Below are 18,604 nucleotides of genomic sequence, written 5' to 3'. Positions count from 1 at the left end.
TGTCGCACTCTACACCGACATTTGTGTGTTCAACCACAACCACAGTCAAGCAGGATGGCATTTATCTTTTATAATGATACAGAGCTCTCTGTCATAAAGCAGGGTCACTGAAATGAGTAATAATCCCACCAGAGTCTAAGGTACAACCAGCAGGGTCCAGGTCAACAGGCAAGCAGCCGATAATTTGCCCAACAACACTGAATTTCATCTGCCCACAGCCTCTATCTACTGATTATACAATCAATACACCTCAGATGAGAAGAGCTAACAACTGACCGGGGCAGATCAATGCTAGCAAATAAGCGCTTCATGACAAAAAGTTTGATAATTACCATTCTGAAGCCGTGTAAATGTTGTTTCTATTGTAACGACATTCATGATGATACTGCTATGATTGCACTGTTATTAGAGGTTTAATGTTAGGCAATCAAGCTACAGTGGTCTAGATATCAACAAACAGCATCAAAAGAAAACATCAAATTGTCCCTATTCTTTTGACACTGTAGCCAGGACATTTTTCTATGTTAGTGGCCCTAAATGAACAATAATAAGTGACAATTTAGTGCAAAACACTATTTTCACATCTTAACAAAAGTCACGCAATATGGATTGATACAAGTATGATTATTTCTAGGACCACTCGAACTGAGGGATTAAAATAAATTCGGCATTGTGACCAAGATTTCCCTTTTTTTTACATATATCACTTAAAGAGGATTTATGCAAATTCTCTCCCTAGTCATGGTTCTTCAAGCATTCGTGGAGTCCTAAGGATATGGCACCTCGGCTTGATTTAATTATTGCTGTTTCCCGTGCAGCACACTTTAATTTTTGGAAGCCTGATTACTAGTTCATTCTCAATCATTAACATTTAGAAGAACTAGTCATTACTGGTTTTCAATAGCTGCTTTGGCTCCAAGCACTCTCAACCTTACAACAGAAACGGAAAACAGACATTTCTTAAAGTAGAACAATTCCTGTCTCCTAGAGGAGGGGAGTCAGAAACCCTTACATAGACACATACATGGGCTCGGAGGGGTCAAATTCAGGGATGGAGTGGGAGACACTCCACTATTAACTTTGCCATTTGCTTTTTTTGAAAACCAGCAAGAGAACTACACCTGCCTTGATCAAATAAGGAACTATTTATTAAAAAAAAAAAGCACTTGGCAGTATGGTATACAGACATAGCTTAATAATTGCTTCTCTCTCTCTCTCTCTCTCTCTCTCTCTCTCTCTCTCTCTCTCTCTCTCTCTCTCTCTCTCTCCTTCATTCCTTCAATTTGCATGGGAAAGGCAAGAACCAAGGAGAAAGGAATAGTAGTTAAAAGGAATGATAGTTCCTGTAATCCCACTTTATCTGGTCAGGGCTAAATTGAGATATCTAAAAAAGTTCAAGGTCTGAAACTTTGTTTAATGATGAACCAAATCTAGCCTTTCCCCAGGCTGTCTCGGCTTTTCATTGGTGATAAGAGTATCCAGTTGCTGTAGTTGTTTTTGCTTGAGGAGGGGTTGGGATGGGGGGGAGATACAAAAGAGAAGAGCTCTGCTACAGAGTTTGTTCATAGCTGGGGAGAGAAAGGATGAATTAAAGTCTTTTCTCTCCAGGGAGTAATAGGGAAAGTGAGATTTTTTTCTTCAGGCTCTGAGGAAGCTGCTGCTCCCCTTCCTTTTCCCCAGTGTCTTTTCTTTAGGGCTGCTTCTATTTTGCAATAGATTCAAAAAATGTGATGTATATTCAAATACTTTGCCTCTCAGATGGGGCTCATTTTTATTCAGGGACAATTTTGCTGACTGACAGGTAAGCGTTTGGTGCTGAAATTGGACCCGTACAAGAGCTTTGAATTTCATTTGCTCCATTACACCAGTGCATGAATTACTGGGCTTCCACTTGGGCATCTTTCCATTACTTTCAACTATCTGACATGAGCAAAATGACTCATCTGACATTTCATGTAACAAATTTGTTCCAAAAAGAATAGAATGTTATTATATTATTTTATACATGTGGATACCACACCTTCCACCTTAATCTGACCAGAAATTTTAAGTATATAACTAGTAGCAGATTTTTTTCTTCAGAATACATAGCGTGTAACCCATAAAAATATCATGACAAGGAACTTAGCTAATTGTTCACAATCAGGTTTCATTGTCACTTTTACTAATTCTAGAACCCTCAGAGAGCTGTTGGTCATAAATGGGAGCTTTTTATTCGGATTTTCTTTCAGTTTAGTATACTTGACTTTACTGTACTGCTATAGATTTTCATTGTTCTGCTGAACCAACTGCAACCCTTCTGAATAACTGCTTTGACATCAGCATTCAAGGTTTCCTGATAGATACATGACTCATAATGAACCCCAAGCTGCTAGAGTCAAGGAGCTAACAGTTTTGCATTAAATAAAAATTATGCTATACTGGGTTAACATTGTAGATATGTAACTATGATACTTTTGTTTAAATTCTTTTTTTTACCTTTTCCTTCTTTCCTTGGATGAAAAAAATTTCCATTATAAAAAAAAAGATCTCAAGACATCCACACGGGTCTCCTCACCCAATTACCCAATTCACCCTGGCAGCCTATGAAAGTGTTTTTATCCTCCCCTAAAAGCCAATGTCACCACGGGGCTCTATCTCTGTCTAGAAAGAAAGAATTCCTCAGCTTCATGATTTGGCCAGCAGTCATTGCCATATCCTCACTTAAAAACTCCTCAGTAATACCTTACAACCTGCCATCTAAAGGAGATCATAGATTATATGCAAGGAAAGGAGATCACAGATTATATACAAGCAAGAATTTTTTTTTAAGTGATAGAAAAGCATTTCAAAAAGTGGCAGCAAAAAAGTGTGACATCAAATTTTAAACTGTGCCATGTTCACTGTTAATAGCAACATGAAATTAATATTAATATGCTAATATTAATATTTTATGCAAAATTATTTGGCTTATTCCAATGTAACAATGCATTTTCCAAAAAAATTGTCTTTTAAGCCACTTATACTTGTAACTACTCAAAACTTTAAAATACTTTGTTTTGGCACCTATATACCTTAGATGTGGCCCATCTATAGTATATACATTTTGATAGTAGTAATTCACCCAAATACTGAGCTTATAAGGAAGGGGTGACTATCTATGAAAAAAGATTAATTTCATGAACCATGTTTAAAAATCAGTCTAATCCACAATCACTTTTTATGTGCAAAATGACAGCAAGAAATGTATCTCTTCCCAATATAATCAACATAAAAAAGTGGATTCCATTACCTTGAGAAATCACTTCATTGGATCCACTAAATAAACATAAATATTGCAGGTTTGAGTCAAAAGGACCTCTTGCTAAAATGTCACCATGAGAATGATTTTTAAAATGACATGTCTCTGGCAACCTTTCACTTGGAAATCTTTTCATTACTTTCAAATAGAAAAAGGTTAGTTCTAGAAAATGGTAGCATTATCTTTGGTAAATGGTGGCATTTGATATTTTCTTTTAAGTTGTCTTTAAAAAATAAACTAAAAAAAGCAGTACTATTATTAAGTAAATGCTATGTTATCAATGAACATTTCTTAAGTACCTAATATGTGGTAGATATCGTGCTAAAGACAAACAAATGATCATAACTGGTTTTATATTAGCTGTCTTTCCCCTCAAATGATGCACTCTATATGACAATGTTCATATAAGCAGATTAGTATTAGTGGCAAAGCTCTCTGGAAGGAAGGTTCTAGAGTCCAAAACATTGTCAGAGAGAATGGGAATCCCCTCAGGTCTTTGGTTAATGACCAAGAATGCCTTAAAAGGGCAGTGGGTCCTCTAATAGTTGATAATGGACACCAATAACTGGAATTTGTAGCTGGAGGCAGCAAATGAATACAACACACAAGATTCCCTATCTGAAAAGCAGAAAATCATAAATGAGTTTAAACTCTATACCAGGGGTTCTTAATCTATGGTCAATGGACTATATAGACATACTTAACTTCAACATATTTGGTTGCTTTATAACCCTAGGCATTTTTTATGCTTCTAAAAACATTCTGTGAAGTTTTTTGGGTTTCACCAGCATGCCAAAGGGATCTAAGCACAGAAAACAATAAAGAGGAGTCTCTCTTTTAGTAACCTTATTTACTTTCATGAGTTGACTATGATCTCACACTTTTGCATATATATTCAATGTAAATTTGCAATATATTCATCTGATATGTATATAAGGTATATACATCTGTCATATGTATTCACATACCCAGTCCTGCAATTCAGACCTTCCTTATCTCTTTCATGACCATTACAATAGCTCTTCAATTGGTGGACCTGCCTTTAGCCTCTCTCCTTTCCAATTCCTTTTCTACACATCCATCAATTGATACTATTTTCCCCTCTTTATTTTTATGTTTTTCAATTATATGCAAAGGTAGTTTTTAACATTCTTATAGAACAATAGTTCTTAACATTCGTATACCATAACTTTTTCAGCCATTTTTCAATTGCTTAGCATTCTCTCAATGTCCAATTCTTTGCCACTACAGAAAGAGCTACTATAAATATTTTTTAACATGTATCTTTTTCCCCCTTTTTTATGATCTCTTTGGAATACAGACCTAATATTGTATTGCTGGATCAAAAGTTTTATTGCCCTTTGGGCATAATTCCAAATTGCTCTCTAGAAAGGTCAGATCAGTTCACAACTCCATCAACAATGCCATGGTCCCCCAGTTTTCCCACATCCTTTCCAACATTGATCATTTTCTTTTTTTTTTAGCCAATTAGCCAATCTTATAGGTGTGAGGTGATGCTTCAGAATTAGTTTAATTTACATCTCTCTAATCAATAATGATTTGGAGCATTTTTATATGACTATGAATGTCTTTAATTTCTTCATCTGAAAACTGTTAATATCCTTTGATCATTTATTAATTATATTCTTATAAATTTGAAAGAGTTCTCTGTATATTTTAGAAATGAGTCCTTTATCAGAATTACTAATTATGAACAATGTTTCCTAGCTTTCTGCATTCCTTATAATCTTGGCTGCATTGATTATGTTTGTGCAAATCAAAATTTTGTTTAATGTAGTCAAAATTATTCATTTTACAATTTATAATTCTCCCTATCTCTTGTTTGATCATAAGCTTCTCCCCTCTCCAGATAGAGAATTTCTTATTCTTCTAATTGGCCTATGGTATCTCCCTTCATGTCTACATCTTGTACCCATTTCAACCTTGTTTTGGTATAGGATGTGAGATACGGGTTTGTGTCTAGTTTTTGCCATACTACTTTCTAGTTTTCCCAACAGTTTCTGTCAAATAGTGAATTCTTATCCTAGAAGTTACACTGTGGGTTTATCAAGCAGTAAAGTACTATAATCATTTAATACTTTTTCTTTTGTAGTTAATTTATTCCACTGATTCACTTCTCTATTTCTTAGCCAATTCCAATTTTGATGACTGCCACTTTTTAATATAGTTTTAGATCTAGTACAGTTGGGCCGAGTTCCTTTGCATTTTTTTCATTAATCCCCTCAATATTCTTGATCTTTTGTTGCTCCAGATGAATTTTTCTACCTCTGTAAAATAGTTTTTTAGTAGTTTTATTGGTATGGCATTGAATAAGTAATTTAGTTTCAATTGTCATTTTTATTATATCATTATATTAATATAACAATATATTATATTAATATATTGTATTATATTACCCAACCATGAGCAACTGATATTTTTCCAATTATTTCAATCTGACTTTATTTGTGGAAGTGTTTTGTAATTATGTTTTGTAATTGTTTTTAAACAACTTTGCGGAAGTTTAGAGTGGTTTTATAGCTGATTTTCTAGGGTGGTCATCATATCATCTGCAAAGAGTGAAAGTTGCAGTTCCTCATTGCCAATTCTAAAGCATTCAATTTCTTTTTCTTCTCTTATTACTAACACTAACATTTCTAAAAAACATTTTTAATAACAATAAATGGTGAAATGGGAATTCTTATTTCACCCCTGATCTTATTAGGAATGCTGCTAATTTATTCCCATTACATATAATGCTTGCTGCTGGTGATAGATAGATAGATAGATAGAGAGAGAGAGAGAGAGAGAGAGAGAGAGAGAGAGAGAGAGAGACTTATTTAAGGAAAATTCCATTTATTTCTATGTTCTCTAGTGTTTTTAAAAGGAATTTATGCCATATTGTGTCAAAGGCTTTTCCAGCATCTTTTGAGATAATAATATATGATTTGTGCTAATTTTGTTATTTATGTGGTCAATTACACTGATCATTTTCCTAATATTGAACCATCCCTACATACCTGGTATAAATCTTATCTGATCATAGTATATTATGCAATTATAGTATTGACTTGTTGAAATCTCTTTGCTAAAATTTTATTTAAAATTTTTCAAACAATATTCTTTAGGAAGATTGGTCTATAATTTTCTTTCTCTTTTTTGGTTCTTCCTGGTTTAGGTATCTGCACAATGTCGTTCATTTCCAAAAGAGAAGTTGAAGAAGCCATCAAAAAACTCCTAAGAAAACAAATCTCCAGGGCCAGAGAGATTTACAAGTGAAGCCTACCAAATATGTATACAAACTGATATTCTTCAAAGAAATGCTAGTTTCCTGTTGAAGAAGTTCCAGTCATTCCATCTTATCTATAGGAGAAAATGCCAAGTCCTTTATTGGGTTTTTGAAACCTTTCTCTCTGAAAAGTTTTGAATCTAATTGCATGACATAGGAGACACTGGCAATGGATCTCCCAGGATGGTGCAACTCATCAAAGATGGAACTGTGTTCTACAAGTGAAGCAGAAGTCAGAAGTCAAGAAGTGAAGCAGAAGCAGAGTCAGCTATCAACAATAGCTTAAAAGAAATATGAAATGCACAAATTTAGATATCTCCACTCCAAATATTCATGTGAACTATTTCTGTCCAACCTATAGTAGAGCATTCTGGACTCATATTGGTCTGATTAGACATAGTTGGATGCACAATACCTTGACTCCAACAAAATGATGTCATTTTGTCCTCTTTGAGAATAAAGGATACAACTATTCATATAGAGAGATATAGACATTTCCTGCTTACATTCAATCAGCTGCTAACCGTGACATTTCTTCATATATAGTAGCATTCACATATGGCTTTCATTCCTGTTAGAACTACCTTAAATCAGGCTGCCATGTTTTTCCACTTAGATTACTAAAAACCTGTTAACTGGTCTTTCTGTATTCTATCTATGCCCTTTCCAATCCATCTTCTATTCCTCTTGCATTTTCTGAAGCCTTTGATAGAGTCAGTTAAATTCTTCTGCTGGATATGTATTCTCTCTAAGATATCAAGTCAGTTTTCTCTCCCGGTTCTCTTCCTATCTAAATGAATGTTCCTTTTCAATCTCCTTTGTTCAAGTTTCATCCAGGTTATGCCCACCAATTGTGGGTTTCTCCCAATTCTATTTTCTCTTCTTCCTCTGTACTATCCCATGTGGTGATCTCATCAGTTTCCATGAGTTCAATTGCCTCTATGCAGATGATTCTCATATTTATTTATTTATTCACTAACCTCTCTCCTGGGCAGCTAGGTGATAGAGTGATTAGAGTGATGAGCCTGAAGAACTCATCTTCTTGAATTCAAATCTACCCTCAGACATTCACTACCAATGTGAACAAGTCACTTAACCCTGTTTGCCTCAGTTCTTCATCTGTAAAATGAGATTGGGAAGGAAAATGGTAAACCAATCCAGTGTCTTTGCCAAGAAAATCTCAAATATGGTCATAAAGAGATGGACATGACTCATCAACAACAAACTCTCTTCTTACGACATCTTGAATCAACAATTGCCTACTGAATAGCTTAAAATGGATGCCCTATAGATATCTCAAACTCAATAGATTCAAAATAGAACTCATTATCTTTCCTCTTCAACTCAAATTTTCAACTATTCCATTTCTCACAGTCCCTCAGGCTTACAACTTTAAAGTCATCCTTGACTTCACACTCATCCCACATATCCAATTTATTGCCAAATATTTTCATTTTTATCTTCACAACATCCCTTGTATAGGTCCCATTTCCTTTATTCACACTGTTTCCCACCCTAGTGCAGGTCTTCATCACCTCATGCTTGCACTATTGCAAAACAGACTTGCTTCAAGTCTCTTCCCACTCCAGCTCATCATCCTCTCACCGCTAAAATATTCTTCTAACATTCACTTTCAATGAGGCAGGAGGTCACCAGTGGATCATGACAGAGATATGTGCTTAGCAGTATTCAGTTAAACATTTTTATCAATTAACTTGTAAAGGTATAGGTAATACGTTCATCATACAGATGACACAAAACTGGGAGAAATACCTAACACTGCATGAGTCAGGATCCAAAAGAACCTTGAAGATCTAGAATAGGTTTATCTAATAAAAGTATATCCAAAAGAGATATATGTAAAGTTTTGCTCTTACATCTAAAATTCAATTTTGAAAGTGTAAGATAGGGAAGACATGGATAGATAGCAGTTCTGAGAATCTTAGCTGACCATAAACTTAATATGAACTAACAATATGATGTAGCAGTCAAAAAAGTGAATGAAATATTAAACTGCTTCTGAAGTCTTTTCATTTTCTTTTCAACTTATTTATCTGTTCCCATAGGTTTATCTCCTTACAAATAATTCATAAATTTATATATTCAGATCTTCTCTTCACTGAGTTTTAACACATCAACAATATACTATTAAACACAGAGAAATGAAATGAATTTCCTAGAACCATCTCAAATTCAATATGTCTAAAACAAAACTCATTATCTTTTTTCTCAAACTTTCTTTCAAACTTCCCCATGTTTGTGATCACACCATTCTTCTAAACTCTCAGCTTTTGAACCCTAGCATCATTCTTGATTCCTCACTTTCCCTCATTCCACATAAGCAACAAGATGCCAAATCTTGGCTAACATTTTAGTTCTTGCCTTCATCACCTCTCATTTACATTATTGTAAAATCCTCTAATTTGTCTCAAATCTCTTCTTATTCCAATATATAATCTCTACTGCTGCCAAATCTACTGCTGCAGATCTGTCCTAATCAATGACCTCAGCAGTCCTCACTGCCTCTAGAATGAAATAATTACTAGTTGGTTCAGTTTTTAAAGTTCATCATAACTAGCAACACCCTATTTTCTTACTTCATTGTATGTTAATTATACTCTCTCTTCAACTAAATGAGCTTTCTGGAGGTTTCTTATATGTGGTGTTCAATCTCTTATCTCCATATATTTGCATAGCCTGCCTCTAATTCCTCAAAAGTTCTCCTCCCTCAGCTGCCTCTTATAATCCTTAGTTTCCTACAAGGTTTACTTAACACAAGGATCACTTCTTACAAAAAAGTCTTTTAATTTTTTTTTATTTCTTTTGTTATTAGAGTTCTGCCATGTATTTACATTGTATTTACAATGTATATATTTCATATTGACATAGCTGTGAATGTGATACTCCCCAATCTCCCATATCTCCAACAGAATACAATCTGAGAGAATAGATCATTTCATTTTTGTTTCTATATCTCCGTGCAGAGATACATACAGAAGGCACTTAATAAATGCTTACTGAATGAAGGAATGGATTAATGTATTATAGCAAAGAGAGATCCAGAGGAAGTTGTCTAAGAAAAAAATTTATATAGAGGTACAGGGAATGATAGAATGTTCATGAAATAGAGATGATAACTTAGCTAGTATTTGAAGAGATAAAAAAGCATTTTAACAAAAGATGTTATATCAGCATGTTCCTCACATAGGCTATGTAGCTTTTTTGAGTGCCTAGGGCCAAAAAAAGGAAATCTTTCAATCTGGTTGGAATATTGACTACATTAAGGGGAATAGAGAGAAATAAAATTAGGAGAGTATGATGAGGCAAACTATGGAAGGCTTTAAATGCTAAGTGAGTTTGCATTTAATTTTAAAGACACAAAGCAACACTGAAAATTCTTAAACAGGGGAATGATGTGGTCAAATTTGTTATAGTAGCAAGAGCATGGAAGCTTTCATATGATCATGGAATCATCAGAATTATAGATTTCAAACTAGACAGAATTTGGGGGGGTCATCTAATCCAAACCTCTCTTATGGTTGAAGTAACTGAGGACAATAGCAGTTATGACTTGTCCAAGGACATACTGATATTAAGAGGTGTTAAGGGGAGCCCTGAACTTGTCTTTTTGAGTAGCCATATTTCTCAAAAATATTAGACTCAGAGCATGCAGGAGACTTGAGTGTCTCAAGAACAAAGCTCCCTTAAGGTGGCATAACTTTTTATGCACTCCAAGCTGGACTCCCTGTGTGTCCTTGGGAAGCAAGACAGAAGCCAGCCAGTCTATGCCAGGCTAGGATGTTGCTTTTGCAGCTGGGATCCTTTGCAGATAAGCAGACCCTCCTATCTTCATAGTCTTGCAGTTACCAAAGGAAAAGAAGAAGGCTTTTTTCATCACCTAGCTCCTCCCTGTGGAGAGAAGTCCTATCCTTTTTCCCATCCTTGTTGGACTATTCCCCCTCCCATGTCATACCCCTTCCTGATATCCCCTGCCCAAATCCTTTGGGTTCTACATGCATTTTTCCTTTAATAAACCTGGTTTTCATATAAGCCTTATGATGTCATGATTGCCTGTTGACACTGGTAATAGGTAGCAGAGTTAAGATTTAAACACAAATTTAGCTCCTATACTACACTGCCTTCAGTCTAAAGATACCTGGATTTGAATCCTTATTCTAATGTGATGGTAGATAAATCACTTACCTTTTTGAAATAACTTCCTTAGCTGAAAATGAAGGTGTTAAATTAGGTGATCTCTAGGATCCCTGTCAGCTCAAAATCTTATCTTCCTATGACTGTGTACTAGCAAGTATATTTGGGTAGCTATGTGAATCATGGACAAGAGAAAAGAGAACCTGAATAGATCAGATGAAAAAAGTCAATGCCTGAAATATAATAGCTGTTATGTTAATGGAGAAAGGATGAATACAAACAGTAATGTAAGAAAAGAATCAATACAACTACTGATTAGATGAAGGAATTGTAGGAGTAGGAAGATGGAAGAAATAAAGATGATAACTAGATTTCAAGCCTGAATGACTAGAAGACAGGTATGATAGGAAGATGATGAGTACAGTTATGGATGTGTTAAATCTCAGGTGCCAGAGAGTGTTTCAATAGCAGCTCACAGTCACCATTAGTTTTATTAATGTTCTAAACCTAATTAGATGGAACACCAAAACTTAATGCAATGAGAACTTATTCTTCCCAAAAGAGCTAAAGAGGACCTCCTCCACATGATCTGAAATTTAAAGTGAAACATCATACCTTTAAAGAGTATGCCTTTTGTAATTCTAAGAAAAATTAAACTATGCAAATTGAACTTTTGATCATTAAGACATTTCTTAAATCTTACACATGTTTAAAAAATAGACAAGATTTGAAATCTCTGCCTTAGTCCTCAGGACAAGATGATTTGTTCACTCTAGGGTAGTTAAGTAACAAAAGAAAGATCTCACTAAAACACAATTTCTTCTGTTCTGCTGAGTCTATCACCTAAGGCCTTGGTATACAGAGAATCTAAGAAAAGTAGTTTCTAACTCAAGACAATGAAAAATCTTCTAAAAAGAGCTTAGAATTAATATAATGAGAAATATCTTTATTAGAGGTTAACACTTGCATAATATTTTGATATCACACTAATGTACTGATGCCCACAAATTTAGGATTTAGGTACCCCCAAAATCCATATCCTAGTGTCATGCAGACTATTTTTCAAAGCCACTTGTGGTCTATATTTTATCTCTTTAAAAATCAGATTTGTGGGCAACTAGGTGGTGCAGTGGATAGACCACCGGCCCTGGAGTCAGGAGTACCTGAGTTCATATCCAGCCTCAGACAATAATTACCTAGCTGTGTGGCCTTGGGCAAGCCACTTAACCCCATTTGCCTTGCAAAAACATAAAAAAAAAATCAGACTTGTACTGAGTGCTTCAAATAAAATAACTCTGATCTAGACTGAAGAGGTGGTAAGTGATAGCAAGAGAAGAGTGAGTAGTTTCTATCAAATGCTGCCACAGCTATTGCCATTAATCAATAATAACAAACATTTATTGAATTCTGAGAGCAAAAGGGCTTCAGGCACCTTACTTACTCTATGCAAATTAATAGATATTTTCATTATGATGAGACAGAGATAATATCATTTTGGAAGTTTCACAGATGCAATTGTTTGAAAGATGATGAATTTATTCCTCAAATAGTGCCACAAGAATTTTTTATCATAGTTCAGTCATAAATTAATTGCACAGTACATTTATTCATCTATCATTCTCCCATAACAAGTCTGATCATGATTGCTATGTATTTCTCCATTTGGCTCACTGGAATTTTATTCATTTAACAATATTATTCATTAATCAGGCATTTATTAAACAGGGTTTAAAAGAACTCAATGAATCTGGTGCAGAGTGCATTAGATCTATCATCAAGATTATTTTTTTTCTATCAGATATTCATTTAAATGGATTGTATTCTGGGGAAAAGAATATTACTTATAAGATGGATATTTTCCCTAAATACATGCATGATGATTTTACTAAATATCTGACATGAGAGCAATCCAGTTAAAAAAGAAAAATTACCTTTGTAGAATCTCCATGAATTTGATATTTGTAGTAAAAATCCATCTAAATTAATATCTGATAAAAAGAATAATCCTAGTTAAGGAATAAAAGCCCTTTGTACCAAATGGCAGCTTATAAAAAATGATAGCCAGCAAATGAAAGAAGGAATGAGTACAGATAAAACCTGGCAATTGTTTCAGTAACCAAATCCATATCAACATTTACTTGAACCAGTGCAGAGCAGTTAGGGTACCCAACAACATTCTTGTGTTCCTTTGCAAAAAACAGAAGATATGATTACAAAAAAAGGAATATTCTTTAAGTGCCATGGAGAAGATTTTTTACTGAATTGGAAGATAACAGACTGGAATTGAACAAGAAAAATAAGATGATGGCACTAAAAATTTCTTCAAACCTTTAACAACAAAGTAACCCAATTAGTATCATCACCAAGAAGAAAATATAAAGATTTTTAAAGGTAGTGGGGTTTCAAGTAAGGGGTTCAAGAGAAATAGTGAGGGAAAGAAAAAAGAGAACAGGTCAGTCACAGAAGACTCACAGAATCTTAGGGAGGTGTCAGGGAAGGGATCTTGGAAAATTATCATGGATTTAAGAAAGAATTAATTGGAAAAAATAGAAATACCATCTTTAGGTTCTTTTAGGCAGAAAGATATGGTGTGATAGATTTATGACCTCAAATTGAGGCACAATATAATGTGAGCTGCAAACAAGAGAAACTAGAGGTCCTCATTATCTGACTAGGATCTATCATTTATTTAGGTCAGTAGTAAATACCTTTGGCATGTATAGTTCTCCTGATTTTATGCCTTTTTTTTAATATTTGTAGAATATTTATTTAACTAAATTGTCTGTATTTGTAAATATTAAGAAATCTTATAATTTTAACATTTTCATAGGAGAAACTTTTCTACTCTACTTCAGCCAAGTGCTTTTTAAAAAAAATATAATCATCAAACAATAAACACATCAGGAACTTTCATTCTCTATGCCTCTCAGTTAATTGTGCCACTACAAATATATTATCTGCTGCAAAGAAAGTGATCAAATGTAGTTAAAAACTGCCTATTCTTTTGTTTTCAAAGATATATAGGAGTATAGACCATTCTCACAATGATCACAAGAGTTCAGATAATCTGGAACATCATATTGCTACCCAATGTATAAGAAAACACTAGGAAGGTCTCTATTACATCAGGTTCATCCTACATGAAGAATATATGGAATGGCATCAATAAGGATAGAAGATAATGAGAACCTAAGGAATATGTCATGAAGGAAGCACTCATACTGATGAAATCCACATACATCGGTCTATATATTGACTAAAGAGATAGGATTGATTATATCTCATTCCTTACTCCTCTATCAAATACTGATTATATAATCACCTGGGATAAGAATTTTGAAATCAAGACTTTTATATAAAATAAAAATGGGATAGAAGAATACAAAAGAATTCTGATAATTAAAAATAATTATATTTTCATTATATTATCTTAAATCCCATGTTCAAGTCATAATTTCTCCAGATCCCAGTTTTTATTCTTCAAAATGAAGAAGTTATAATATGTGTTATACACTTAATTTTATATATATATATATATATATATATATATATATATGTATATGTATGGTATCTTCTAACCTTGATCTTTATATCATGCTACATGCAGTCTATAATATTCACATTCTAACTCTATAGAGCCTGTTCTGTATCCAGGCATGTGGTTTGTATCATGCTTAGTCCTATGGAGCCTGGCCTCTTAACAAGATGTCTCAGGCTTCATTTTTTTAAAGCCCCATCAAATTGACCCAAGATTTCCTTAAATCTTATGCTACAGCTTACATCATCTTTGGAAACAGACCTAGTAGTGAGGTATTTCCATAAGAATGAGACTAAAGAAAGGAACTCAATGTGCACCACGAGTCTGGTATGGAGCAAGTAATATATTCTTTCACAGACAAGAAATGTTAAACAGAACAGCCTCACAAACATGCAATAATTGAACAGCACTTAATAGCTATTGCTGCTAAACCTGGGACACTGATAAGAATATAAAGCAATTAGTAGGACTGCAAGAGAGCATTTTATATTTCACCTTGGATCTTCACTGAATCAAAAATATAAGTCTAGTGGTAAAACCTGCAGCCTTGGGCCAATCCATTGGTCAATGGCTATCAATTCTGATGAAGACCTTGCCATATGGCACCTAGAACTCAACCTGACCCAAGGCCTCCATATTTCTTAAATTCATAAGATTGCCCATGAGCCTAGATATATCTAGCTCAGGATACTTATCTACTTAAAATAAGGAAACAATAAATACAAAAGGGGCAACCCAAACCCAGGCTCAGGTTTACCCAGACAGGTCAGGAAAGTGATGTACTTATAACTATATGGAGACTAAGATGAGAAGAGAATGGAAAGATGTCATTAGTCTTCTCAGTCCCTCTCAGGAAGCAACATAAAGCAGACCCTTCTCAACTTACAGCCAGAAAAACAGAGAAGTGGAGAGGCCATTACTTCCCTTTGTACAATACACCCACTTTCTCACTCACTCTTCTGGCTTCAAAGCTAATATGAACACTATTCATCACTTCAAAGTCTATGGTCTTTAATCCTATACTACACATGGCCAGAAGCAGGTACCAAAGCTCTCATTCAGGCAAATGGAACTAAGGGTGGGGATACTGAGCATATTTTGCTCTATTATGTCATGTAAAATATTTCAAGAAACTCTATTAACAACTTCTGAAAATTAAAACCATGTGATTTGAAGCAGGTAAAATATCACAACTAAATAATTATCTTCATACTACATTTTCTTTAGATATAATTGTTACATGAATTTAAAAAACCATATAAATACATAATTTTTAATCATAAGATAGTCTCCTAGAGCCAATTTTTAGTTTAGGACTCACTCATCCTGCATTAATCTATGCAAGATGAGAAATACTACTCCCTTGTAATATGAACTCTGAACTCTAAAAATGGGATATTTACCCATGTTTCAGTCATCATTGCTTTATTTACAGAATTTCAATATTATCAAAGAGAAGTGTAACATCCAAAACTGTTATGTTATTGCTGCTATTATTACTACTATGGATTTTGTTTGACTACCAACTCTGGTCTAGCACCCACATTTCTACTGCTGTCAGAAGTCCTATATGTCTATGATGATGGTTATTGTTAATTTCAATGGAAAAAAAAATCTGAGAATTCCATGGACAAACCAAGCACTTCTGATGTATACCTCTCTGAACTTTAGTTTCTTTAGTTATAAAATGAGAAAATGGAACTAGATTATCTTTAGGGTCTCTTTCCACTAAAACTTTGGAATTCTGTGGACTCATCTGGACCAACATTTATCTAAGCATTTTGAAGTCTCAATCATGTAGTAATCTTTACATAACTCTATCTTGTATGACTGGCAGCTCTCAGAAGCTCAGACATTGGGACACTGGTTCCTGATGAGATTTTCTTCCTTTTTTTCAACTGGCCACAGAAGGGTACTCTCAACTCTGTTGCTTGCTGCTACATCCATTTGTTTGATTATGACAATTGCCTCCCCAAGAAAGATTAGAATATTAAATACTTAGACACTCACTTTCATCAATCCTGCTATTTTTCTTTAAAGTATTATAGGTAGTGAACAATGGAGTTTTTTTAAATGTACTCTATTTCACCTGATCTTTTATTAAGACCCTCCTGTCATCCTGGGAATTATTACATTATCTGCAAAGCAGAACAGACTCAGGAATAGTGAGTAGGGTTCTTCTTATGCTTATAGTGGAAAGCCCTAGACTTGCTCTCATCCTTCTACAACTTCTGCACATGCTTTGCTGTGGCTACTATTTTTTTAAATGATCTTAACATCATATTTCACTGCTATGGTAAGGAGGGTTGCTTGATCCTTCCACCATCAACGAGGAGCCCCTACAGTGGCCTTGTGGTTCACAGGCCCTTAAGACTGCCCCAGTGTGAATCAAACAATAGCACAAGCAGGATCCAGCAGCCAGACTGAAAAGAAATTCCAAATTCTTCCCCAAAGGACTAATTGAACTTAGCAATTTGTTCTTTTTCATAAAAAAAAAATACTTGTGGTACCTTTTTATATTGAACAATAAGCTACCGTGTGGATTTCTGCAGAATTCTGGAACAAGGCCAGAGCAACAATAGCTCCTTTTCTTTAGGAATAAGACCCATATGTCAAAATTTATCTAGAAACTCAATTTGGCTTACTGCTTCATCATGCTAGGAGAATAACTACAAAATTATATTACTGTTCATTATGTCCAAGGGGATCCCAATTTATTATGTTTCATGCCCGTGTAGTATAGTAGCCTAGGCAATGGCTACTACTATATGGAGATGTGCCAGACTTGTAATAGTATGAGTGGATCGTTATACTATACTTGCTTTTTGGAAATGTTTAATTGACATGAAATCTTCTACAGCTGGTAGAGATAATTCATGCCCATAAATCTCCTCTCCGACCCTGCTAATTTACTATAGATACATGCACACATATAAAAAAATCTTTTCAAATCATGAAACAATGTTATATACACTTAAAACACACACACACACACACACACACACACACATACACATACACACACACAGACATAAATCACTGTGTGTGAAAACAGAAACAATGCCAAAATAGCAATAGATTCAAGTCTTTATGGTTTGTTACTATTTTATTCTTTAAAAAGTGTTAAAATATCAGGACCTGTGGCAAACCACATTTCCAGTTAATAATGAAACTCCAGTGAAAACTTTTAGCATCTTCTTGATTCCAATCATAAGATCAATTGACAATGTGTCATTACATACTTAGGTAACAAGAAATGAGGGAATTACCTTTCTTAAAAGAAGAGTGTTAGTCTCACTTCTAGGATTTCTTCAGCTCTTTAATATAAAAAATATATTCAAAGAAAAATCAGTCTGGATGGTCTAAGCCATGACATTCATTGTTGAGGTTGTTGTTGATCTTTCATTCTTGTTTTTTTTTAAGACAATGGGGTTAAGTGGCTTGCCCCAGGCCATTAGCTAGGTAATTATTAAGTGTCTGAGGATGGACTTGAACTCAGGTACTCCTGACTCAGTGCTCTATCCACTGTGCCACCTAGCCACACCTGTCTTTTATTCTTGATGAGGGTGAAGTCTTGATTTGAACATGATTTGTATTTGAGTGAGGCAAATCCACACAAAGTTATCAGCCTCTGGAGTCATTGAAGTCCACTGGCAAGGTAAAAGTCAAGATGATAGCAATGCCTTGAGATGCAGAGAGTTGCCTTAATCTTTCTAAATTAAGTTCTTTCCCAGACCTCACAGTTTTTCTGAGGCAATATCTATTCAATTACTCAGAGCTAAGTAAGAATTGAGACAAAAGATAGCTTAATTTGTCATCAAGGAAATATCAAGCTGAGAGGGGAAGACCCTCAAAGTTTCTGGTCAGAACAGAAGACAAGTGCTATTTATACCCATTCTAAGCCATTCCAATCTAAACAATGAGCCACAGAGATTTGGGCTGGGGGATATTACTGGGCAGCAGTGAAAGTCAATGATTTGAGTGTAAAGGCATAGTCAAGAAATCTTATTTGAAGCATAATGAGGTTTTTGTATATCTGTTTTTTCAGAACTATATGTCAAGAAACCATAAATGAAAACTGAACAAAACAAAATGTAAATTATCCTAGCTTTTTGGAAAAAAAAATAACTGCAGTTCAGAAGTCCCAAAGTCAGGCTCAGTCTCTCTAGTAGGAGGGACCATGAGTGGCAATCACTTATTCCAGTTCTAAACTTCTAAGATGAAACTTCCATTTTGTGTAGTGAGAATTGAGTTTTTAAAACCAAGAGCTATAAACCACTGAAATAATGCTCCTCTTCTAAAGTCAAAAATCCTCAGATTTTATCCCCGGTTCATGGAACAAAGC

This window comes from Macrotis lagotis, chromosome 1 (genome assembly GCF_037893015.1).
Source record: "Macrotis lagotis isolate mMagLag1 chromosome 1, bilby.v1.9.chrom.fasta, whole genome shotgun sequence".
Taxonomy (NCBI): Eukaryota; Metazoa; Chordata; class Mammalia; order Peramelemorphia; family Peramelidae; genus Macrotis; species Macrotis lagotis.
The sequence above is the reverse complement of the archived record's forward strand: the minus strand, read 5'-3'. Positions refer to the sequence as shown.